This window comes from Amblyomma maculatum, chromosome 8, assembly GCF_055883805.1.
Source record: "Amblyomma maculatum isolate TAMU_Amacu chromosome 8, ASM5588380v1, whole genome shotgun sequence".
NCBI classification, from domain to species: domain Eukaryota; kingdom Metazoa; phylum Arthropoda; class Arachnida; order Ixodida; family Ixodidae; genus Amblyomma; species Amblyomma maculatum.
Window position 1 is genome coordinate 95,198,036 of NC_139351.1, and position 27,140 is coordinate 95,225,175.

Sequence of the window (27,140 nt, forward strand, 5' to 3'; positions counted from 1 at the left end):
GCACTTAACATTTTTGATTCTAAACAAATTTTGCTGCTTTTTATTTTCTAATCATTGCTATGTCTTAAGAATACGGAAGTAATAAACGACTGACATACACCTGAGAGCAGCCACAGGGCTACAAAGAAAAGCTTAACAGCTTGCATAGGGATTTAGTAGTTAAAAGAAATATTAGTCTTGGTACGCGGTTTATACACGGGAAAACTAAATCTCTTGTTCTGCCAACTGAGGAATAGTCAGCATAGTACAGGCGACGAGAAATTCACTCAGCAAGACCAAGTGGGAACGGTGTTGTACCAATGTTCCGGGAGCCACGGCAGAAACAATGATGCTGATAATGTACTGCTACTTGAACTCTCTCCCCTACGGCTACGGTTGAGAAATAAATTGCAGTGAACAAATATTTAAATACCATTGTTTACACACGGTAATAAATTAACAATTATGGGAACTGTCACTTGCCTGAACTCGTCTTCAAGCCAGTTAAGAGATATCCAGTAGAGAAAAGAAAACAGGTGTCTTTCTGTTATATAAGGCCTCCTTCCCAAGCGCCTGCAATGAATCTTCTATTTCAATGCCATACAATAAATATTTTGAAATATTTGTCTGGCGTTGTATCGATCTCCGACCTTGTCCTTTTCAATAAAAAAAAAAGATTTTTAGAACGCTCTCGCAAAGTTTCTGAAAACTGCCGCTCGCATTTTGCCGCATTTTCGAAAGAGTTTACCATGGTAGGTTGAAATTGTGCGTCTCAAGGATAAATTTTGTGGAGTATCCCATTCTTGACTTCTGAAAGTGCCCACCTGTCACCACATAAAGACAATGCGTTGTCGGAATAACACAATGACTCTTCGTTTTAGTTTCTTTTTTTTATTTTTGCTCTTGTGGCTTTTAGCCTCACTTTCTTTTCAAAAGAGGAGTTTGTGTTGTGACTTTGCAGCGTAACCTTTTCCACGTGCAGCTGGTCTAGAATGGCGCAAAACAGAAGAGCAAATATAAGGCACGACTGACGCACCATTAACCGCTGTGGCTGATGCTAAGTACCTGTAGGGCATTATATTTGCGTCTCCAGAAAACTGGGTAGCGGATTGTAGTCGACACCATGGTTACATTTGAATGGGGCCAAATGATTGAAATATTTAGGTAGTGACAGTTCGCTAAGGAATTAAAAAAAAAAAAACATTCCTGGTGGCCACAATCAGTCGGTACACTTAAGTGTAAGGTTGGGTACAAAACACTCGATATTATGTGTAATTTCATTTCGTACCTTCAAGTATGTGTTTGTATAATGCCTGGCAGCGTAGCGATGCTTGAAGTGGCAAACGGCCGGGCTCTGTCGCGACAGTGTGCAATAGAGTCCGGCGTAGTACCGCCGTGCTTCGCGGTAAGGCAAGACCACATACCCGCGTTGGCAGCAATAAAGAGTGTCGATACGGCGTAGGGATAAAGCGTGTCAACTTTGGCACGTACATGGCAGAGCCAACTGCAAGACATCGTGCGTCAGCACACACATGGCTCGGTCATATTTATTTTGCGATGAACGTTTTAATCACGTCGTCTATGTTTCGAGGCCTGATCAAGATAATCCGAGGAAGGGTATGGTATTAAAACAGCTACTCCTTGCATGAATGATGGCGGTAAGCTCGAAAAGCACATGTCCGTTCTGTAAAATAGAGAAGCGTGCCCCTGGCTGGTAGCATTACTTTTTAAGTATTCAGATGTGGACGCCTAACAGGGCGTGGCTTTGCAGAGGCTATGCCTACTGGCAATTTATAATGCAATCTGAAGTTCGGCGTCTAGTGCGCGCATGGTAGCCCAGTTTCAGTTACGGCGTTGGCGCAATGAAATAAAAAAAGACAATCAACATCCTCTCTCCTAATCTCAAGTAACTGTTTTTAACTTATAACTTTAACAAAAGTAAGCAAATCAATTTTTATAAAAACTAGCACCCAAACCATATAAAACAACTTTACCGATCTAAGTGTATAATTTCTAGTTTTCTACGTCCCCCATTCATTAGGCCGACCTAAAGTGGCATGCGATGTTACCAAAATTTTATGATTCCGCTATTCTCCTTTTGCACTAACAACACAAATGGGAGCCCAATCTCAACACGACCTCTTTCTACCATTTATAATTCTCTCTGAAAGCGTTTGTTTACTTGCTTAATGAGGAACTGGCAGGGAAAACAAGTGCGACACTTACAGCACGTGAAAAATTATTATTGGCCTGAGCGCATGATTATGCGAATGCGGCCGTGTTATCGAATGTAATTTTCGGGTTTACGGCGTCTCTGCCATTTGCGTTTGAGATCAAAGAAGTTGCTTATTTTGTCGGCTAGGCAGTGCATTTGCTACAAAATAATTAGTTGTGGTTGAACTCTGGTTAATCCTAGTTGCGATATCAGCGGCGGAAGCTTTATTCCCCTATCACGCCCTATCAGTGTAATGTGCTACATTATTGGGGCCACTTAAGCTCATCCTTTAAGGGTACGACACGAGAGCGTAAGTTACCAGACTTCTTCTTCTTCTGCTCCTCCTCCTCATCCTAGTCCTCGACTGTCAAGGTCAAGCGTGGCCTCCGCCGGGACCACGCGATGGCTCGAAACCTGGCGCAGTTTTGCTATCACAATAATATTTAGAGCAAAAAAAATGCCGTTCATGCCATATCGTTTTCTGTGTTATTCTTTGTAATCTTACTTGTGCGAATATCTGTCCCCGAGAAAAAAAAAATAGTACTTTAGCGGAATATGCCCTTGAATTCTTACAATTCAAGCGGTGACGCCTGAAGTGTATCCTACTAATGCGACAGGAACAATACCTTCCGTGTTTTGGAACATCCTGAAACGACGTTTGTGAAAATGAGAAGGCTCGCAAATTGATAGCTTGCGTTGCTGTTTGGGGTGCTTTTGCTGTCGCACGGCATCAGAGAAAACAGGAAAGCTGTAGAATAACAGGAGAAAGCTTCGCACATGCAAAATGTTATCGTTTATAGAGATTTAAGGCTCAGAAGCGATAGTGTGTATGAGCTACCCTATATGAACCGTGAGTTACAGCTAACTTAGGCCAAAGGTTAAAAAAAAATAACATGTAATGCATCCGATCGACAGCAGCCCCCGTGGCACATCGATGAAGTGGATGAAGTGGAGCCGGAAGCCTGGTTGACACTTGAGAGCTGGTCCGAGCGACGCGGTGCACAGTCACCTCGCCTACCGTCCTGAAGCAAGAATGAGCACCTTTCACTTGGTAAAGGTGTCTCTGTCCTCATCCAGGTCATCGTAAAGGCCCTCACCCTGGAACCAAGATACCGCACGTTACGCTCTTCGGCTAGCAATTAAGAAGCTCCGGACCAACCATCGCCGTTCATCCTTGCCACCATCCTCTGTTCCGGGGTACAACGCAAGCGTGACCCATGTTTATTCAGTGGTACCGATGACCACAACGCTGACGATTGGCTAGCCTCCTTCGAGTGCTGAAGCAGTTACAATTGGTGGGATGATTCCGTGAAACTAAGCAGCGTACTCTTCTATCTCACAGATGTTGCCAATTCATGGTTTCACAACCGCGAAGCCGACCTCTCGACATGGTATATATTCAAGAAGAGCTTTGCGGACGTTTTCGGCAGTTCGAGATATGTAAACTCTGCGCCGAACAACGACTCCCTGCATGGGCTCAGCTTCCGGCCGAAACCTTCACCAGCTACATTGAGGACATGTTTGACCTTTGAAGTCCGTCCATGCCCGAGACCGAAAGAGTGAACCATAGGCTTAAACGGATCGCTGGTTACGCGTTTCAAATTCTCCTAGCCACAAATCCTACTTCCGTATACGACGTCGTAATCACAGTGTGCCAAAACTTTGTAGAGTTTCTGAAGCAACACGCTTCTACGCGGCAATCTAGCGCACGTTCCGAGAGAATTTCTTGGCTTGGTGCTCGGTCCATCGTCTACGGACCGTCCCTGTTCATCCATGAATTCAATCGCGAAGAAGTCGCGCGCCAGCTATGCCTCCTACATCCCGCTCAACCAACCGTCTGTCCTCTTCCCTTCGCGCCGTTCACTGCACCGGCTATCCGACATGGTATTGAGGGAAAAATCGCCGACGTCCTGCCGCCGAGTATTCCACTTTCTCATGAGCAAGCACTACTTACTTACGCCGAAGAACCCGCTAGGACGCAAGGACCGCTAAACACTCCTTCTTACCAGAGCAGCCCAGCTTTTTATACTCCATCCCTACGATGTCGACGCCATGAGCTTCGAGTTATCGTCCCCGAAGACTCATTAAATGAGCCCATGGTGCTCCGCCGACAATCGCCCCATCCTCTATGCCTTCGGGCTTTCGTGCCACGACACCCGTATTTGTCGTCAGTGTCCGCCTCATCCCGGCAACGTGAAAGAACTTCGCACTTTTATTGGTCTGTGCTCATATTTGCGGTGTCTCATCCGCAACTTCGCCCCTTTAACGCAGCTTCTCTCCGGTAGCCTGTGCTGCTGCGTTCAACACTTTACGCCGCCTATTTGTCTCTATCCCTATACTCCATCATTTTGACCCTACCTGCCCGACCACTGATGCAAGCGGCGTGGGTCTGGTCGCAATTCTGGCCCGACGGAAATCTGGATATGCGGAATATGTCGCCGCTTACGCTAGTCGCACCCTTACCAAAGCGGAATTGAACTATTCTGTGATCAAAAAGGAGTGTTTGGCAATCTTCTGAAAAATTGCCAAGTTTCGTTGATACATCTATGGTCGCCGGTTATACGTCATTACAGACCGCCACGTCATCTGTTGACTGTCCTCCCTGAAAGACCCGCCTCACAAGCTGGAATTTACGTCTTAAAGAGCAAGACATCCCAGTCATGTATCGATCTGGACACGAGCACACCAACGCTAACGTCCTTTCCCGTTCGCCGCTCCCAAACGATTCCACATCTGGCACGTCTATGTCTATGATGTGTCGCCATTTAACATCACCGATATCCTGAGCAGCTGAAGTATCCGTGGATTTCCTCACTCTTAACCTTCCTGTCTACGCCCGCAGCGACTTTTCCGTCCCGTGCACTTCGTCGTCAAGCCCACCACTTCGCAATTCGTGATGTACGCTTGTACCACTGTAATTACTATTCTAAGGGGCGAAAGTGGCTGCTCGCTATTCCTCTACCCCTCCGTTCTGTTATCTGCGCCTTTTCCCACGCAGATCCCCAAATGCGACAACGCAGCTGTGCTCAAAACATAGCTAGATTGAATCTGCGACACTAGTGGCGCAGTATGTAACGCTTCATTCATCAGTTCATTTAATTGTGTACCGCCTGGTAACATCGGAAGAACCCACTCTATGACGCACTCTCCGTTGCAGCCATTCCATTGCCCCAACCGTCCTTTTTTACCGGGTCAGCATCGATTTTTATGGCCTGCTTCCACCCACTTCGGCTAACAATCGCTGGGTCATCGTCGCCTTTGATCATCTAATACGTTACGTGGAAACATCGGCCTCAATCTGCCACCTCACGGGATGTGGCTTCTGTTATCCTGCATCGTCTGGTGTGCCACGGCGCACCGAAAGGACTGTTCAGTGACCGCGGACGTGTGTTTCTTTCCGACTCCGTCGAAGCCCTCCTTAAGCAGTGTCGGATCATTCACTGGTGCACCACAGCTTATCATCCACAAATAAACGACGTGACTGAGCGACTTAACCGTACGCTTAGTGACATGCTAGCCAAGTACGGGGTCGTCCTCGTTTAGTTACACGCAGTCACCGCTTTCAAATCACCATTACACCCGACCCGGTCAGACAATAACGCTTAGTGGCAACCCATGTGAAGTACTACCTCCGGATCTTTCTGTGCTTATATCGCTTTGCTTCGACATGCACCTGCGTCGGACGCAATGTTGCTTTGAAAGCAGTGACCGTGTTATAGCTAGAAGTGGATGACCTTGTACGTTGATACCACTAACAAGAGTTAGGATCGGGGACCAACAGACACCTACAATATGGCTACTCAGACTTCGACTACGTTCTCTCCTTTTTTTTATACGGTCGTGAGTCTAGGCGCCCCCTGGATAATATCCTGCCCCACCACCCCGACGATTCAGAGACCACTATACTGTCTGAAGCACAAACATAAGCCGAGAATTGCCGAGAGTTGGTACCCTCCTTCACCAAGCAGAACCAGGATAACTGGAAGCACAGTCAGGACCTTTCAAACTCAACCCATACATATCCCTCCCGGCGCACTTGTTTGGCCTCTGAACGAAACTTCGTTCTCGCTATCACGCACCTTACCGCATTCTTGGAAAATCTCCCCTAAATTACTTAGTGAAGCACCTGGACCTCTCTACGGACCATCGTCTTTGCGGCTAAGAAACTTTACACGTCGACCGCCTCAGGCCATATTATGATCCGCCCACGTTTTTCCCACCATGAGGCGCCAGGGTTGCTCTTTTTTGCCGGGAAGATAATGCCAAGAATCCTACAGACAGCAGCCCACATGACACATCGAAGTCGACGAAGCCTGGTTGACACTTGCGAGCTGAACAACAACAGCTGGACCGAGCAACGCGGTTCTCATTCATCTCTTACCGTGTTGAACTTCGAATAAATACCTTACACATATAAGCCGCAGGCGAGCAATCCAGATGCATATTGCTGGAAGATACTTTGCGCACCCTCGACAATATTTTTGTTTTGCGATTGATTAGATAGGTACCTAGATTTTGTGAAGGAAGTTACTAAGTATTGACTTTATGTAATAAGTGGGATTTGCAAAGTTAGCAACGTTAGAAAATATAGTATGCTTGCAAATTCTGGACCCCCACACCACGAAGAATATTGAAGCTTTGTAGATTATTCAGTGAAAAACCAGGTGCTAGCACCTTTTTCAGAATATCGCACATCTGACTCTCCCTCCATTTTTATGAAAGGAAAATTCGGTCCCACAACTGCAAACACGAAGAAATATTAAGAGATACACTTTTTTTAGTTTTGCTGAAAAACAACCATCTCACGACTCTCGAACTTTGCCTAAAGCCCTTCACAATTCATCCAACAAGATATCACGCCGAATATTTAACTCCGTATCAAGCGATGAATAATTCTTTTAAGTATTATTTCTAGCGTTTTGCTATCGAGGAGTGGAGCAAGCCGCGTTCTGATGTGAATATGTTCATCAATTCAATTGACAAATTTTGTTTTACAATTGTGCATATCGTCTTCGTTACTTCTGAACAAGTCTTATTATAACTTGCTTGATATTTTTGCACCGTACTGGTATTGCGATAAAATCACATTCAGAGGATTCTAAGTAATCAAGTACTGGAACAAATTGGTAAGGAACATGGTTTCACCAGTCAGCGTTATGGAAAACGCTGTTACTTTTCACTCAAATTCTGGCAGTCTTCAAATAATCTAATCTAATCAAAACATGCTGTTTGGTAAATCATCTGGGAAGGCTACGTACCAGCAGATGGTGGATTATTAATTCTTCTTAACATGCTTCCCCCTCCGCCCTTCCATCTAGAAGTTGCAGATGCCTTCAGCAGTTACTTTATAAGCGCTGTGCCTCCTTTCGCAAACATGCGATCCATATCTGTGTCAGTTTTCCCGTCGAACATTTCAAGGTGTGAAATACAAAGATTGCTTAACACTTTTCATCCGAAGAAGCTCCCTCGGATGTGATGAAGTTTCATGCACATACTCCAAGAACAAAATATTTATACTCTGTCAGATATGTTTTCTTTCCTTCATATACTCAATGACTTCATGGAGGAGGAAAAGCTTTCGAAACGCCTAAAAACTGCCGTTGCTTTTTCTTTACACTTGTCAGAACAGAAAGGGAAAATTGAAATATTCAGACTAATTTCTATTTTACGGTTACTTGATGAGGTCTTAGAAAATTTTCTTTTCTGGGCTATATTGCCTTTTGTTTAAAAATTTCAATCATAACTGGCTACCGATTTTGTTTCTAGGTGTGTTGCTAGTACACTGTTTAAGGAAAGGAAGAAGATGGTTTGCACGGTATGAAAAATAACTGAACAAGGGTAAATAGGGTACGCCACAGGTCGCAGATGAGCCAACGTTTCGACAAGTGGACTTGTCTTCGTCTGGTTTACCCTTGTTCAGTTATTTTTCATATATAGCACTGTTTGGGGTACATTCAGCTGAACTGTTTTTAGCTTTAAGTCAGGGTTTTTTTTTTTTTTACTTATGCCCTTTCCTTGGATGTATTTTAAGGGCTGACACCATGAACAAACAAATCTTGTTCAGAAAGAGCTATTTATCAAGGATTATTTGAACCATTTTACAACATTCTAGAATATTGCTTGAGCAACTGATATCAAGTGATAGCTACCGATGAAAAGGGCTTTTTCAGTTCTAAGTTGTGGTGGGTATTCCTGAGGGCCCAGTTTTAACACAAATGTGGCTCAGTGTCTTCGTTAATGACTTTCATTTGGAAATTTAGAAGTGTTTATGCCTCTATGCTGATGACGCAAGCAAAGCTTTTCTTAAAATACCAACTGAAACGTTGGAAAATGAAATTTACATTCTTAAATTCTGGCTCGGTAACAAGTGACTTGCTGCAAACGCCCAAAAACTCCAAATTATGTTTTTAGCTCTACCATAAAAACTATTGCAATTAGCATGTATCTATATTCACATAAATCAACCTGTGGACTAATGTAAGTATTCGAATATTCCTCACATTAATTCTATTCAATTTATCGAAGCATTTTTCAATAGTAATTGATATCTTGCCCACATCATCTATCGTTGAACTGTTCAACACTGAGGTCAGGGGCTTGGCATTTCTTCTAAAACCAAAACGTTTTCTTCATTTGTCTGTAAACAAAATAATAGTTCATGTATTTGGTTGCCATGTGTTGAGATTGCATTAATCTCTTCTCATCCTGGCCAGATATCCGGATGAACAATGTCCACTACGTGATAAAAAATTGTTTTATATGAAAGCTGCATAAAATACCCCAATAGTAACAGCTCCAAATGCGCTTCGCGACCTGATTTACCATGTTGTCAATCCTTGTTCATCGAAGCTGTTTTGAAACGTTTTTGGAAGTCCGCATTCAAATAAGGAAATAGCGCCACAAAGAGACTTTTAAAACTTTTCATTTGTGTGGTTCCTCGTTTATAAGGGCATTACAAATTATTTACGCCTCTACAGGAGGGCACTCCCGGGACCCGCCAAAGGTCTCGACAGATCTGAGGAGTGCCACCTTAGACTGCTCTAACCGGTTGGTTGCTAAATCTCGCCATATTAAAACACATGGACCCGACATTCACCGGTAGGTGCAAATTCTGCGGGCAGTATGCTACCCTATACTACATGGTGTGGGCCTGCCAGGAAAATACAAAAAAAAAAACGCTATAAAACAGCCAACTAGGGAGGGCTGGGAGGCGGACCTGTCCAGCTTGGACCTGGAGGCCTAGCGTGCCCTGGTCCAGGGGGCTCGGGCAGCGGCGGCGGCCAATGGCTTCCCGGAATAGGGTCTGCCACTCAGCTTCACAACAATACGCACCTCCCTTCCGAAATCATTTAATTGTAAATAAATGTTTTTTCCTCCTCCTCAGCCACAATGTAGGGACCGACAGAATGCTATTACTATGTGGTGGAATTTGAACCAGCTACCGAATGCGATTTTCAAAGTGACTTCGAAAAAGACGCTGAAGGAATGACTGAAGAAGCTTTGTACAAGTTAACGCCTAGAACACTTTGACCAAGGTAGTATTTAGTGCTGCAAGATTTTTTTTTTTTTTTCTGTAAAGTAACCCAAGATTATCACATTCTTCTTCGTCATGGGTTGTTATTTCTTTCTATACCCTCAATGTTTCACCAATGGCAGTAGTTCTTACACCATTTGTGTCCTTATTAAAAGCCCATAATGAAAGGCAACTCAGTCCCAGACCGGTCTGTTCGTATTGTATTGTGTTGTTAGTGGCAATAAAGATATTGTCATTATGGTTATTATTATTGTTCCACTAAATCGAAAATACTTTCGCTCTACAACACGAACTTTTGATAATTATACATCCCGCGCTTATTTTCTTCGGTTAGCCTTTATTTAAATCTTTTATCTACAACCCCAGGCGCACACAAGACACAAACGCAACACGAAGTGATGCTATTGTCTGACAGGTGTTCTTGCGAGCGTCGTACAATTGCAGCCTCGGTAACAAGCCTGAACATCCAATGTGAAGTGTAAACGACAGCAATCAAGTAAACTATTTTGTGTTGTCAAGCAGATTTCTGACAGTTTCTCTGAAAACGCTGCGCGTGAATTACTTGCCATTGAGAAAGGCTGAACTACAATATTTCTTTTTTTTTTTTTTTGGTCCACATCTCTCCCTCTCCTTCACAACGTAAACAACTGCGTAATATTTATGTAGCTGGCTTGTGACCTTTCAGTACGCAGAGAATACCTCCATTAAATCCGCGAGCTGCCAGCTGCACCGCCATTCGTTCCAACAAATATGATTCGTGAAAGCGCCATATGGTGACACAACGCCTAGGAACGCCGATGTTTCACACCCACTCGTAGCTAAGTTATATTTTGAAGAACTCAAGGATAAGTAGAGCGAGAATACCAAACATGTGTGTAACACCATGAGGAGTAAAATTTTAATGCGATTAGCTGATTAATTTGACTTCCTATAAAACGGGATCAATATTTTCATTTAGTTTTATACGGACACTCTTAAAGTTAAAATTGCTCCCCACCGCCCCTTCGCTTTGCTCTCTGATGCAATTGTTTTTGTGAAGCTTTCAATGTGCAAACAGAACCAAAAAAAAAAAAAAGTCTGCTCTACCAAAGCAATAAATTCACCATTATCCTCTTCGCTGGTCCCATGTTCTCTCTCGAAAAAATTCCCGTGTTGTAAGCAGTTGAACAAATATCTTAATGTTCGCCTCCAGACCTTTCATGATCACTTACAGCTTACGGCCACTGTCTATTTAAATGTCTTTGTTTCGTCATTTTCGACACTCGCTTTCAAAACCTCGAGATAGAAGATTTCAAAACAATGGTAAAGGCAAGTTTGGTTAAAAGAGTGAAGCTAGCGCACTCGACTGGGCTGCTTCTAGAGTAATGATTTTCATACTTGCCACCACATTTGCTGCTCCCATACTTCCAAGTGTCAAGGCGTTACAGCTGTTCAGTGTATATATGTGCATTCGCGTTCGCCTGAGAGCAACGAGGTTTGTTTGGGACCCCAAGGCTAGTGCGTTTCACGACGTATCGGCTTTGACAAAAGTATTCAGGCTGCATGTTTTACTTCTCGCTTGTATTCTAAAGCCAACATGAATTCCCAGAGGATCACAACTTATCAAGAAGTGAGGACAGGAGCCAGATGTCAGGGCAAGCTGCTCACGTCGTGACATCTCATCCCGAACAATTTCAAGGATGGCGCACAGGATATTTTGAGGTGCACGGAGATTTTTCGACATTCTCCACGGTGGTAACATTTCCGAGCCACCCAAATTACGGTGTGATGCGGCAATTCTTGAGGGCCTCGAATGTCCAGCAGTGCAAAAAAACTCCGCAGACTGAACTCAAGCAGTCCTTGGCAATGAGGAAATGCTAGACGTCTTCCTCAATGCCCTTGGCCAGATGGCCTACTTTATCTTCCTCAGTCATCCGGCTATTTACGGACTTGCATAACTTTAGTATTGCGTCAATGTAGGTGGGGCAAGTTTCACCGGCTGCCTCAGCTCTCTGGGAAAGTGTCTGCTCGACCTTTTTTTTTGCTTCGCAGTTAGATCGCCGAAACATTCCTTGATAGCTTCTACAAAACTCTCCCAAGCGGTCAGCGAGTATTCGGGGTTCTCATACCACATCATAATTGGTCGGCGTCAAGAAGAACATGACATTCGCAAGCTTAGCCACCGAATCCCAGCCGTTATAGCGACTCACATGTTATAGCGAGTGAGCCACCCATCAACATTTTCCCCTGCTTGAGCGGCCAAGGAGCGGGGCTCTCGAATCGGCAGCGTCGCATTCGTGGCGGTGGGCGGCATATCGCCAGACAGGGACAAAGGGTCCCGTTCTGGTGTTCGGGACTCCTCGGTAGTCTCCTGCATTCTCACGGGAACGTGGAGGCCAGCGAAGCGACGGCCCCGGCGAGGCTCCAGCGGATGAGAATGCGTTGTGACGGTAGGCGTAACCCACACCTTCACCAACGTGTTACGACGGAGATTTATTTTCGAAGCGGGGAACAGATTGAGAAGGCAGAGAGCTCAGCTGATCAATGGCTGCGCATCCAGCATAAAAGTGTTTTTTAACGTCCTTATCCCTTTCTTCCGCTACGTTTTTTCAACTTCTTCAGGAAGGCTACAGTATACATTCTGAAAACTCTGCAAAGGAAGTTTGAAAAACGAAACACTGCCGTCACAATACCATGACACCGAGATGTTGCCTTTCTGTGTGGCGCCAAATACTATTACTTTTCTTATAAATCCAAGCAGCTGTTTAATAGTGTAAGCAAAACCTGGTAATTGGGAAATGATCTCAGAGGGTTTCGTTCCAGTAAACAATTTTGTTTTCGACTTTTGTCATTAACCTCCTCCAGCAGTAGCAGACACCTTCAACAGGCACTTTGTAAAACTTCAAAACGCTATCTCTCCTTCCGCAAACACATGGCTAACAATAAGGCAATTTATATCTGTGTTAGCTCTTCTGCCAAGGATTCTGATTCATGAACTGAAAGGATTTTCTTTCATTTTTTTGTCCGAACATGCCCCTGGATATAATAGAATGGGATTGTACATCCTCTGAGGACATTTTAATGATCCCTCAGGTATTGCCTTTCATACATCGAATTTTTCCCTAAATGGTAAAGAAATTCACGAATGACTAAAAGCTGCAGTTTCTTTGCCTCTATACAAGTCAGAGAAGAAAAGATTAAAAAATTCAGGCCATTTTCGATATTCCCGATACTTTCTCAGGTCCTAGAAATTTTCCTTTGTACATTGTATCTACTTTTCTTAACGACTTTTCAATCCTGGCTGGCTACCAATATGACTTTGTCTCTGGGCAGGGTACTGATGTACTGCTTGAGGAATTTTTGGTTGAGCTGTTTTGTTTTGTGCTTTCCCTGAATATCCCGATACGCTTGACACTCTAAACCATGAAACTTTGTTAAAAAAAGCTCTACTTCTGAGGAAATACATGGGCTTTTTTTTTAAGCAATCTGGTGAATTACTTGAACAATTTATTTCAATTGAGCACTAACGATAATAATGGCGTTCTTAGAATCAAACTGTTGTTAGATACAGGTGCTCCTCAGGGGTCAATTTTGATACCATTGTTTATTGTGTCCTCCTTAATAACACCCATTTCAAATTTCATTTGCAATTTCATTATGATGACATCACTGACAGAGCATGTCTCCTAAAAATTCTCGCTGAAATGTTGCGAAATGAAGTGTGCCAAGTGATGCACCCTGGAGCTAAAAACTGACTTGTCAATGACCGAAAATTTAAAATTAACTTCTTTAGGTCTGCACTCGAAACTACTGAAATCAAAATGCACTTCTCCTTTCCCATATCAAACGGTTATTCACTTAAATGCAGGCGTATTCATGCATGCGCTGTATCAAATATCGTGGAGTATTTTTTGACAGTGACTGCGCTTGACAATGTCACTTATCATTTATTTGTTAAATAACTGTGGCCTGTGGCTGGGTTGCTTTCTAATATAAAGGTTTTTTGCCCGTGTCTGCAAAGAAAATTATTGTACGTGCATTGGGTTATAATGCGTTGAGATACGACATTGCTGTATTCGGCTTCTGTTGGTGCCGTTGGAGAAGCCAGACCAACAGTATCATAAATTTCCTTAAAAATGTCGCCTGCAATATACCAATTGAAAGCGGCGTAAATTGTTTGCACCAAATTTATTTCCCGAATTTTTAATCCTTGTTCATCGAAACCACTCAGATCAAACATTTTTGGAAGTCAGCATTCAAACATGAATATAGCGTCACATGTGAATTTAAAAACATGTGTTTCTTTGCTTAGCCACATGGTGTGGCATGGCCTGACCCTGTGCATATGTGCTTAATATTTTTAGGATCTTACCGGATGAGATATTTGCCGGACATCAAAAAGCACGTGGAAATAATTATTGAATAATCTTTGCTGAAATAAACCTCTAGTATACGTTTTCTAATGTAATTTTTATTGCTGCAATAGGTTTTCTTTTCAGGAAAATAACCCAAAATTATGGTGTTCTTCCTTGTCATTGCTTATTGTTTCTTTTTTTCTCCTCTATGTTTTGTCGATCACAGTATATTTTTGCCATTTATAGCACGTTCGTAAACTCGGCTGTACATGCCGACGCAACCTTAGACCGGTCTGTCCTTGTTGTATTCCATCTTTGGTGACAGCAACAATATTATTATTATTTGGTGTTAAGAAAAATATGTGCCATGGAGCCGAAAATGTTAGTGCTTTGCGGCCCAAAAATTTACGAGTGACTTCAGCGACTAAAGTAGGGAAAGGCGAAGCCTGAGTGCCGCATTCTGATAAGCAACTGACACTGATTATAAACTATGTAAATAAGTTGGCATTCCTGATTACCTATTTATTAAGTAGGTAATTAAATAACAACTAATTAGTAAATTGCCATACTACTTAATTAGTAATCAAATATTTAGGAATAATATTTAAATGGTAATTGATCATTTATTGACATATGACCATATAAAGCACGCATTCGCGCATACTGTGGTAGTGCTCTGTGATTGGTCGAGACCTCTATGACGTCATCCCGCCTCGGCCAATCAGAGCCGCCGCAAAAGCAGGGCACACTTTGTCCACGACAGCATGAGCCATTAAAGGTTTTCGCCTTAAAAATTTGTTCCTATTTTCTTTAGTTACCTTTTATTTGGAGTCTTTTATCTGCAACCGGGACCACATTCAAGCCAGAAAGCAGGGGCAACACTAAGTGATGATGTTTGGCAGGCATCCTTGTTAGCGATGTGAAATTACGGCTAAGGAAACCAGGATGAAGACCCAATGTTTAGTATAAAGGTCAGCAGTGAAGTATGCTATTTCATGTTGAGGTGCGTGAATGGCTTGTCCTTGAAAAGTGTTGAACTGTTTCTTTTTTGCCCACATCTGTCCCTATCCTTCTCAACATAAACAACTGTGCAGCGTTTATACAGCTTGTTTGTGACATTTGAGAGCGCTAAGATCGCCTCCTTTCGAAAGCTGCTACCTGCAATACCTTTAGCTGCAAGAACTGATCCGTGAAAGTTCCATTTTATGATACAACGTACGCCGATATTTGGCTGCCGTTCTGAGGTAAGTAGTATTTGAGCAGCTTGAAGATAAATGAAGCTATAGTGATAAACGTACATAGCATCATTAAGAACGCATATTTAAGGCAATTAGGTAGTTTTATGAGTGGTTCCTAGTAAAACCGAGTCAATATTTTCATACGGCTTGAAATGCACATATTAAAGGCATAAGGTATGAAAAGAAAAATTTCTTTCAGTACTCTAGAACGCCGGATAAGGCATGCTGCATGTAGGATGGTAAGTTCACAAGACTGTGTTAAAGATGGGCTGTATATATATGGTGTGGTCGCCTATGCTATTGCGTCATAACCTAAAGACAGGGCTTAAATATTCCCCATAATTTATTGTTCGGCTGTTTCACTCCCCAGGCGTTGAGAATGCGCAACTGCATGCACCTTGCATGCTGGAGCGCTTCCATGCGCACTAAGTAGTGACTTGATGTCGCAATTGCTTAATTTCCGCCTGTCTGACTGGTTGTCCCATGAACACGACGATATCTTTGATATACGACGAACTTACCCATTGGCATCATTGGGGATTGCTGGGAGCGCCGAGACACTGGACTCCCTCCCTCCCCCCCTCCTGGTGTGCCATCGCGAGTTGAGTTATCTTCTTTTTATTTCTTATGAGTTGGCGTGTGCTAATTGAGGGGTGACAGGAGCAGCATAATTTTCGACCGCTGATATGATTGGTGCTAATGAAGCTAGCTTAAAAAGGTTTGCATTGCGGAGAGGACTGATCGGATGCCAACCGCTTCGGCGGGCTTTCTAATTTTATTGCTTTTATGAGACCATTAATTTCTAGCTTTTCTGAATATAAAACAAACCTGCTTTTTTTCGCTATAATTTCAGGTAAGAATATAAAGATTCTGCACCGGACTGGAAGATGTGCACCTACACACTACTGAGCGTGTTGTCGCTCGAGCTTTTTTATGCATCTGCAGAGGCAATACATCACAACATAAAACGAGTGACTGTCTCAAATCCTGTTATACCCGATGGTGCGTACACAGTGTTCTGTGAGTCAAAACGAGATACATTAACAAGAGTGCAACTTGTCTAGTCGAGTAACTAAAGGCACTGTAGTTCTTCCTTGGCTCGGCTTGCGTTGACCTGGCGCTCAAATGGATTGGTCCCAAGCCAGGGAAGGCAATACCAGGAGTCAAACTAAGATCGATATAAGAAGAAAATAAAAAGAAAGGAAAAGGGAGGAATATAGGTGAAGAAGGAAAATTGTTTGGTGTCTCAGGTTTAACGTCGCAAGAGCACTATAACATCGACTCGGGCTATGAGAGACGCCGTATATAGTTGTTACGGGGTTGTAAGGTGTCGAACCTCAAGACGCCTATGCGTGAGCCACCAATGTGCCCTGAGAAGGGCGCGGGCAGAGACGCCCAGAAAGCAGATCGCACACATATCTAACGGGGAGAGAGTGAGAGAAAACTTTAATTGTTTAACGGAATAGCGTGGGTGGTTTCCTCAGTCCAGGATACCATTGCCGTGGGCTGTCTCCCGGGCCCTGGTGAGCAGGCTGCGCTGCTCAGAGAGACCCGTGTGGGCCAGCTCTGCCTCCCACTCCGCTTGGCTGAGCGCTCGAGCTTTATATTTTTCTAATTGCTCTTTGCAGTTCCATATCATGTGAAGGATGTCCGAGACTTCACCGCATGCAATGCATGTTGTTTTTAAAATTTTCGGGCCAGATTTTGTGGTACTTTGCTAGGTTTGGGAATGTCCTAGCCTGTATGTTCCTCGAGGTTACTGCCTCCTGTCTGCTGAGATCTTTGTGCGGTTCTTCGTATCGTTTTCTTTCTAATTTGAAGTACTGTATTAGTTCCGCGTATGTGAGAGGGGTTGAAGGCTCTGGGGCAGCTGACGCAGGTGCCCGGAAAGTAGACAGACTGACCCTCATCGCTGCACGCGGGAGAGCGTTTATACCGCTCTTTACTTTCACGCTTCTTCCCACGCAGACCGATTCGGGTGTCGCAGAGAAGACTCTCATGGTGACAGGAAAACGCGCACTTCGAGGAATCGCCATAATAGTGAAAGGCTTCGGATATTTCTACCACCTGGGGCCGCTTAACGTGCACTGACATCCCATAGCACATGGGCGCCTTGCTTTTCGCCTCCATCGAAAAGCGGCCGCCATGGTTTGGATTAGAATCCGCATCCTTGTGTCAACTGAGCCACCGCACCGGGGCTGAAGAGGAAAATAAATAATGGAAGAAAAAGTAGAAGGAAAGTATTGAAGAGAGAAGTACAGGTAAAAAAATATTGACAAATCTAGCTGAATATTTCAATTAGTGTTTACTACCTTAGCCAAAGTATCTTTATTTGCTCAGGCTCATTACGGTATTATCTCAAAGAGGCGGCTGACAAGGCGGTCAGTCTTTTTCATTTTTTGGATTGTGCGTCAGAAATACTGGTAAAGTATATTTCGACATCAATTGAGTTTCTTTGTAACTCCTGTAGAAACATGGGGCAAGGAAATTTTCAAATGCTCATCGAAGCAATGTTGTAGGTGTCATTCTCGCCCACTGATCATGCTTACAGGTAATGTGGGCTCTGCAGTTTCATAATAAAGGCACAGGGGGATATTTGTGAGAAATACACTAGGTTTGTTTCATATGCAACAAAAACCTTTAATGCTTGAGCCACCGGGCGAATGCGAGGGTAATCAGGATGACAGTAAAGCGCCGCCTTGTGTTCTTTCCCCTCACTGTTGTGGATCTGGCGGACACACTCTTCTAACTATGCTAAAGCCTATTTACATCGGTTCAGGATACAATAGCTTTCCTCAATAGAGAGAGGTTTAATGCACTTAACTTCTGAAAATGTCTTAACAATCTCGCCTGCACTGCTGGTGGATGCTTGACAGTTGCTGCAGGCAACCGATAAGGATAGTTTGATCTCAGTATCGAAAACGCGTGATTCCGATCTCTCAATAGTAGGATCTCAGAACGTCTTCCTTCTCACCGGTTGTCTCCCGACAAGTTAAATGGTGATTCCGGCGCAGTAGTGCCTCTGAACGCAACCTTAAGGTAACACACACCCATTAAAGACCGGAAATAATTATCGAAATAATCACGGAATTATTCAGTGCGATAGTTGCATTACCTCGAATTTCATATCGTCTGTCGGCATGTACACGGCTGATTGTGCGTCTACTTATAATCAAAAACATTGAATACTGAAACCTAAAAGAGAGCGCACCACCATGAAATACATTAGTAATTTATTTTATTGTTATCAATTAAAAAAGGGTGCGGAAACAATGTAGGACGAGGTGGATTCGAGCCACGACGTTGAAAGCTGAGCGTTGATATATTGCGCCACAGGAGCTTTTTTTGTTCTTTATTGCCGGCTTGACAAGAACTGTACAACAAATGTTAAAAAAGTAACACTTCCACCTCACTTGCTGGAGCGTTGGTGAGAGTAGCGGACTTTAATCACGCTCTATTTTATTTTCACTATATTTCTACTATTCGTAGCCAGGTGGTGCTGCTCAGAGGACCCTACCTTGGAGATTACGGAATCATGCATAAAAAATAAACAGCCTATCCATGTAACTGTCGGGTGTATTAAAGATTATTTCCAGTCATTAGCTTTTCATATTCAATGAATGAGTACAACCTTACTTTTCAGGGTTTTGTACGTATTTTCCCTACATCTTCAAAGGGACGATGAAACTACCAGAGAAATGCCAAGAGATGACATGCCTATTCACAGAGCAGAAGATTTGGATTGATGAGTAAGTTGCACAGCATACATTGCTGAAATTTTGATTAAGTGAACTTCAATAGCGGAGGCTTCCAAAATGGCTGTGAACTAGAAAATCGGACCACATGATTTTCGCTAAGGAATATTTAAATGAGACAACCCTACTCTATTGATAAAACTCGAACCACAGTTATAAATTGAAACTGTTTTTTCAATAGCCTTCACACTATTCAGGTGTGACCCGTCAAAATATATAACGGTGTCTCACTGCATGGTGTGCCCACTCTCAAACACATTTAGAGCTCGTGGGGGTAGCTCTTGCGATCACACTGGAAGACGCCGTCGACTTGCGTAACTTAATCAAAATTTAGTTACCAGCTAAATTTTATTTTAGAATCGTTATTTTAAATTTTTATCGTTTGATTTTTCTTTACTGTATTTATGCCTTTTTTTCTATTTTACTCTTCACTGACAGTTATCGATGTAAGGCAATGATGAGGCCTGACATTAAAACTCAAAGTTTTTGGCATTGCATAATGTTAACGTCCGTATATGTTCTGATGGCTACACACTATACGAACGTCCATGGCTAACTCGATGGCGAATTTACATTTTTGGCTACAATTCAATAACGTATTGCTCCTTATCAACGAACGTTTGCACATCAAGACATTTTTTCACCCTCTGCATCATACAGCCGTTCTCTGACTCGTAAATCGCGTCATTCTTCGACAGGGATGGTGAGACGCCCTCTGCGGACGGACACTTTCTGCGCACAACCATGAGTCTATAAATGCTTTCGCGTTAAAATCCCAGAAATGGCTTCGGAAAGTGACAGTTCGGGGGGGTATGATCGCGTACTAACTGATCGGCAGGCTGTGTGACGTCATGAGAGCGCTTGACATAACAGGAGCTGCCAATTTGGGCTTCTTTCAGTTCGGACGGCGAGATGAAAAATATAACACTAAACGCCCTTGCGCGATGAGTAATATAACTGACGATTAGGCCACGCAGACACGTGCTAATGTCTTGACTAAGGTGGGACATTAAAGACAGATATGTCAGGTGGCCATTCACTAAACTGGGTGTAGTTTACGAGTGTACGATAATGAATGTGTGCGAGATAATTGAGGCACATATTAAAGGCTGGAAAAGTATAGACAACATGCACGCGAAAGAGGATCCTCAAGAAGAGGGGCAGGCGGCAGCCGTTAACGATATCGTGTCATATCTTTATAGGCGGGGCATAGGTGCTACCGGCCCAATTTTTTGTTGGCCTTTCTTGCAGTGTGTTCACGAAAGGGCTCACGTAACCTAACCCTCTGTGCTAGTAATAACCGTGCTGCTAATGAGTTCAAGCTAGTAATGACCGGTCGTCACTTTCTAATAAATCCCATGTCGCGTAATGTCCAGGGCTTGTTTGAAAGGTGTTCAGTCAAATTCAGAAGAACCGAAGGAAAGTTTGCAATTAAAGGTTTTATAAAACACAAGTCCAAATTTAATTTGACAGTAAAGTATCGAAAAGAATAATATTACCTTGAAGTTCTTTCCTATATACAGACGCTCAAACGAGCTTTCATTTTTTCGGTTCAAGTAACCGCACACGAGGCCGCAGCGAGGTGGTTTTTACTCATATGGTCACTTCACAAGTCGATTGAAGACAGCCGCTGAAGTAGATGTAAAAACAAATGCTACTTCGTAGTTTTGCTGTTTCTTGTTTGGAACCTAAATCCGTGACAATCGGCTCTGCCGACCAGCGAGAAACAGGTCTCAAGGCCGCAAAATATCGAACAGGCTGGGAAAGTCAGCGGCCCGGTTCACATTACAAAGGCGCATAATGTTTGACAGCCCTTGGTTGTGCGTGAATTGACACTAAAGGCAGTAACCTGGGAATGTTGATGTTTATATTGCAAAGACATAGCACTTGCGCAAAATCATTAGCAGAAAGGGGGTGTTCTCTGCTCTCATTTTATCCTTGTGGTTTCGCTGTAGCTATAGGGATTCTCAGTTTAAGCGCCATGCGTAACTGCGATTGTAACACGAGCGTAAGAAATTATTGCGCCGATATACAATATTTGTCAACCAACTTTGTGCGCACTTTTCTCTCCTGGATTCTAGATGCACAGAACTTGGACATAACTGCAGAAGAACGAATCCTAACGCCCCGTTTCCCGAGTGCTGTGCCACCACATGTCTTCAGGAAACAAGTGAGTTACTCCTGTCATATAGGCCGGAGCTTGCAGTTACAACCCAGAACTTCTGTAGAAGGGGGGGGGGGGGGTGCTGGTACGAGGTTTTGAAAGGAAGGAACAGCCAATCTAGCGTGCTAAGAGGACTATTCTAATGCATAAAGTTTAGAAGCTAATCGTGCTAGCTTATTCTTTAAAAACGATGCTGTTTATTCATTAATAAACTGGACTGCATACATTCTCATATTGCATATAGTGAGCCACCAATGAGCCCAAAAAATTCAGCATCGATATCTTTGTTTTTTATAGTTGTATGACGGGCGATACACACTATTATCGGGACATTTGGCAGAGGATAGAACCTAGCTCTGCATATTGTGGCGAAACGTTAATTGTACGCATGAGTGCCCCAAATGTTTTGCTATTTATTCAAGTCATTCTAAGAAAGATATCCACTATATTTTATCTGTGCAAACTTGCAGGGTCGTACTGCGTCACTGCAGACAACGTCATTCATCCGAACGGTGACCGCTGGGTAGACTCGTGTGTCCGTTACGAGTGCAAAGATGGCCAGCTTTTTGAAAATCCGGCGTAAGTAGATTTTGTTTTAAGCCTTGTCGCATGTGGTTCGCGCATTTCAAAGGTCCTGAGAACCTTTGAGTCAAGTGCGAAAAGGGGCAGTTCTAGTAAGCAAGCACTAGACCTGCCGCTCAACCATTCACCCGTTTTGTAAAGTTTGAAGTTTACCTTCAAAAGCCTGGCCAATCACGCAGCTTTCTTATGATGTGAATAAATGCCATAGGTCCCAGAGTGAGACTCTCTACCCCAGGCCTCGCAGGCACGTTCGTACAACGTGTGATGTGGTGGTTATTTGTTTGTTTCTAAGTGACGAAAGTTATGACTGTTTTATTTGGACGGTCTTAGTCTTGCATTCGTTGTTTGGACGCTACCTTGGATGCGAGGGTTGCTGTCATTTATTGTTGGCCAGCGATATATGCTTGGGTAAGAAGAGGTGTGCGAGTGTGATGTACTTGGGTGTAGAGGAGGTAGTTGTTGTTGTTCTCCTCTAATTTGATGGCAAATATCCACACAAGAGGATATCGGTCTTTGTTGTGCTGAGGTGTGGAAAAGAAGTTCGAGTTCCGTTTTATATTACAGTTGATAGTGTGCGCCTGTATCGTATTTCTGTGTTTTTCTTGATTGCGCCGCTGTTCTGGGTATGAGCATATCAGTCCACGATGGGAATTCAGTACTGCGATTGTAAATTATTCCCTTTTCTTTGACCCTTTTCAGCGCATGTCAATACACACATTTCGAGGCCGATCCTCCTGTAATGTCCGATATGTTATATACTTCGCGCCATTTCTAGACGGTGTATCCGATTATCAAACGTCCACGCAATACAGCGCTTTTTTATTTTAAGTTTGAGCGTGGCGTGAGAACGAAATTGGCGTACGTGATTGACGTTATTGTTATCAAGAACGACTTAAAAATCCCGCGCACCATGTGGTTTTTGTTAGCACGGATTCAAAAAACTATCTTCTGGAGCATGCACACTATAGCACTTAGGCTAGTTCAAAACATCACAATGCTGCAAGTGCAATACCCATAAGAACATACGGCTGCGATACTTGCGCTGTGAGCTTTTAAGAGCTTCAGTATGTTTCTTTTGCTATGGTAGCATCACAAAGTCAAACTCTCATCCCATCCCGCAGTATATATTGCTTCTCAAAACTTGCAGTTCTGCAATACATTCCATCCGCACTGACAATGAGTTTTTAATTACTTTTGCTCTGTAGTAGCACTTTATCTCAGGCAATGTCAAGGTAAACGAGAACTGAAATAAATGGCGGCCCCAGAAAATTATCCTCCGCATAATCAAAATCAAAACAAGACAAGCGTTGTTTAGCAGGCTCTCCCACTAACATCCGCTTTGTTGTTTATTCGTACTTAAAGCCAGTCGAAGAGATTTGTTCGGAGGATATGCTGGTTTTGTGTGAAAGATGGGCGATTTGGTGTAGTAGCTCAGAAAAAAATAAGTACCGCTAATTCTTCAAATGCGGATAACAACCACATACATAACGTAGTAGCTGGTTCAGATTATTTGCTCGTTAAGCGCTGCACACCTTTACTCACGCTTTTTAAGTTTACTCTCTTATTAGAGAGTTTTAGCTTACCATAATCCGCGATCCGCTACCGTGATCCGCCACCGCGCGTTCCACTGCGCATGCCCAGACACCCCTTGACGCCGATAGCTGGCGCCACATACTTGATGTCGGCACATAGGCCTGCCGCGTCGGAACCAATCAGCTTTTGCGCCCCGCCCACGCACGATAGCGGGTCACGGTGGCGGATCACGGATCACGGTAAGCTAAATCTCTCTATTAAATGCCACCGGAATCCGCAATATGAAGTGCCACGCTTACTTTTATTGTGCTATCGTATAAACGGGATGCAATGCAATTTATTTTTTATGGCGAATTTTCTCTTACAGATGCGATTAAATGAGTACAAAAAACCAAGAAAAAGCGGGTCCTCAGAAAGGAACGCCAGAAGAGAAGAAGCACCTAGCTGCTACTATTATTCGACGTTGATAAGAGTACTCAAAGCGATTGTAAAATGAATTCTTTAAAGGATGAGGAAATGAGTGAGCGTAGAAAGAGTTTGTGATATAAAAATTGAAAAAATCCTCACATCCAATTATTGATCCTTGCATGATGCAATTATATTTTACAATCAGGAGTCATTCAAGGAAAACCCCCTAGTCCAGGTTCTGTAAAATGTCAGTACATGGCGAAGAACTCCATGTAGGTAATCTAGACTACTTAAGAGCGCTCCTCAGTGGCGCTTATCACAGCCAGAACGTATCATAGGGATCATCGACCCAGCGTAACATATTCCAAGCAGCTATTGTTGAGGAAGCAGGCAGTCTGCTATCTTTCTCTTTCTCCTTCTCTTTCTCTCGCTATCCTAATTAATGCCATATTACCCTAGCGAAAAAAATTGTATGAGTCACAATAACTTCATATAGATTTCTCATAGAAATCTCATACAATCTCATATAGTTCTCATACGTTGTATGATACCTGTATGAGATTATATGAGGCTTATACGAGTTTAGTATGAGTTTAGTATGAGAAATCTATATGAGATTATTGTGACTCATGGGGTTTTTTCGCCAGGGTAATCAAACATAAAAGCAGGAGACACCAGTGATTTGATAGATATTCGTTTGCAGTCACCCGCAGATTGCAGTCACCCGCGACGGTGGTCATGCATTGAACTTCTGGACTTTATAGGTGGTTGCTGCCGGTCTGGGTGGCCGAAAGTTGTCCTTGGGAAGCTTGGGAGACTTTTCTCGAAGCTTTTTCAACTGAAATAAATTGAAGCAAGAAACATGTAGAGAAAAAAAACTTCCGCGCTTCCGACACATCAAGCGGCAATTTCGAGATACCGAGAGCTACGTCGCCTATAGATAGAACCAAAAGATGCGTCCCTCGGGTCAGTCACTGGATCATTTGCACTGAAAGCGGGGTTGTTATTTGCCTTAATTTTGGAAAGCAATAGAAAATTCAGCGTGGCATGCATCGATAGCGGGCAGAGTTGGTTCTGCAGCAGCGTACTAACAGCATCTGGTCTTCATCAGTAACAGAATGATGCAAGCAGGCAACTAGGAACTCAGAACGAAGGTGCTCCATATTTGCTCATTGGCGACTGAAGGTGCTTGTTTTCAACGCCGCAACAGTCGGTAGCATAAACATCTAGCACTTACAAAGGCTTGGATATAATTCAATGCCACTGAAGAGAAATTCTGAAATTATATTTGATCATTTGGAAGATTAACTGTAATGTCTGAAAATAAATTGCGAAGCGCGCCAGAACTAGGTACGTCTTAAATGATCTACTATTACTACTCCTGGCTTTCATCGTGGTTTGTGCCGCGTACGATCTGTTGCAGAAATCTCCAAGCCAAGGTACTCATCACCATCAAAGCGAGTGCAGTACGGGAGTGTTAGAAACCGCTCTCTAGCCTTAGTTTTCAAGGACAGCTAAAGAAGTTTCTGATAATTGGACTTGATTTCACTGCATTTGTGCTATTTTGTTCATTTTCCTACAAAATACTGCAGACAATTGTCTGCAATGACTTCAATGTTTCAATGTGCGGGAGTCAGTGAGCTGCTGCATCCACCCGTTTTATAACTTCCACGGTTTACTAGTCTTGCAGCACCGATTCCGCCGTTCCTGCACAAATGACATTGAAAGCATGCTCCTGACTGCGTGACTCGCTCGCTCGGCAGGTGGGTCTGATCACGTGACTAGCCGTTTCCCTGATATAAGCATGGGCGTTGCTCGATGCTTCGCAGAGCTATAGAAGAACCGGTTGCAGGTACTAGTCGATGGGCTGTTAATCGGAGACGCCAGGCCGAATCTGACCACCTGGTGCAGATGTTGTCCACCAGGAACAAGCACGTGCTAGTTATCCGTGAAAGGAAGCATGCCAGACTAGCAGCAGAAAACGAAGGTGACAGAGATGCTTGTCTCGAGAGGCAGCGGGTAAAACGTGTCAGCCACACTTTGGGACACTTATTTGAACCTGGTGTTCCACAAGTTCTTACCTAGGTGTGACCTGGAAGTTTCGGGAGTTCTAACTGTGGCGACCTACTTCATCGATCTTAGGACAGTCTTTGCTTTAAACGGCACAAAATACAAAACTTTACCCAGTGCTGAAAAATAAAGATTGTCCAAAGCTTGAAAAATAAAAGACGAACTAAGGCTAAACTGTGTCTAGCCATGTGTAACTGCTTACTCGCTCCGTATTACGGGTTCAGCCGAGTTGAGCCTCAGCCCGTTTTCTCAACGGCAAGCGAAATGTGTAATTAACAATGCACGACTAAGGAGCCCTAACCACAGATAAGCCGAGGTTTAATCATGTGACGCCAAAGGTTTCACTTGCATAACCAGGGTTATCTTGGCTAAGCCGATGACATTTTTTTTGTGCGTTAATTATAAATGGGACTGTCCAAGTGTAATACAGGTCTATGACAACAAAAACAGTATCCGTTGTGCAAACATCCAAAGCATAGATTGCGAAAGTAGCAACCTTTTTTAGGTTCCTAACTTTCGCGAAAATGAAATGCCAGACGGCATTCAAACTTTTCGCAGACAATCCGGATAGATGATAGCCCCTCTCCGCCCCGCCCCCCGAGTCTATGAAAACCTAATACTAAAACTGGAAGTTGACCTTTATATGTTCCGAAAACAAAATCGAATATCCCTCAATTTAAGCTCCATTTTCCAAAACAAACGCGTGCGAGTGCGGACCTATGATGGGTGCGTTAGCTTGAGAACTAATATATTGCAGGAAACGTCGTAAATGGCGTCATCCTGCAGGCCTAACAATCTGTAGTTTAATGGGCGAACAAAACCGTGAATAACCTACTGAGACATCAGCGTATAAGAAAGAAGCGCTCGGCACGATCAGCAACAGTCACTGCGTATACTGTCACTACGCGTGCCAGAATGCAATGTTGAGAAGCAGCTCAGTGAGCATCATTACTCACTGTCGCCGCCCTGACGACCGGGTGCGTGTCCAGTACCACCCACTTTATGCCTTGTGTGCACGGCGGTGTGGTGATGGATCCCACGTAGAAGAAATACTTCTCCAGAGGGCCGATGAAGTCGCTCATCACCAGAGCCTGCACAGTGGCATGATAGGACAGACGTTCGGTATTGTGAACAGGTATGCTGCGCTACGGTACAGCAAAAAGGTTCAGTCTATCCATCAGGTACAATAGCTGAAAGGTAAAAGCTCACACTTAGTTTGTTTTCAGGTTCTATTTCTGAGAGAACTGAAAGGTAAAGACCAAGCGCCATTATCGAATTGAAATTTGTTCCTAAACTGGATAGAACTTCGAAACAATAATCTTTTTCGC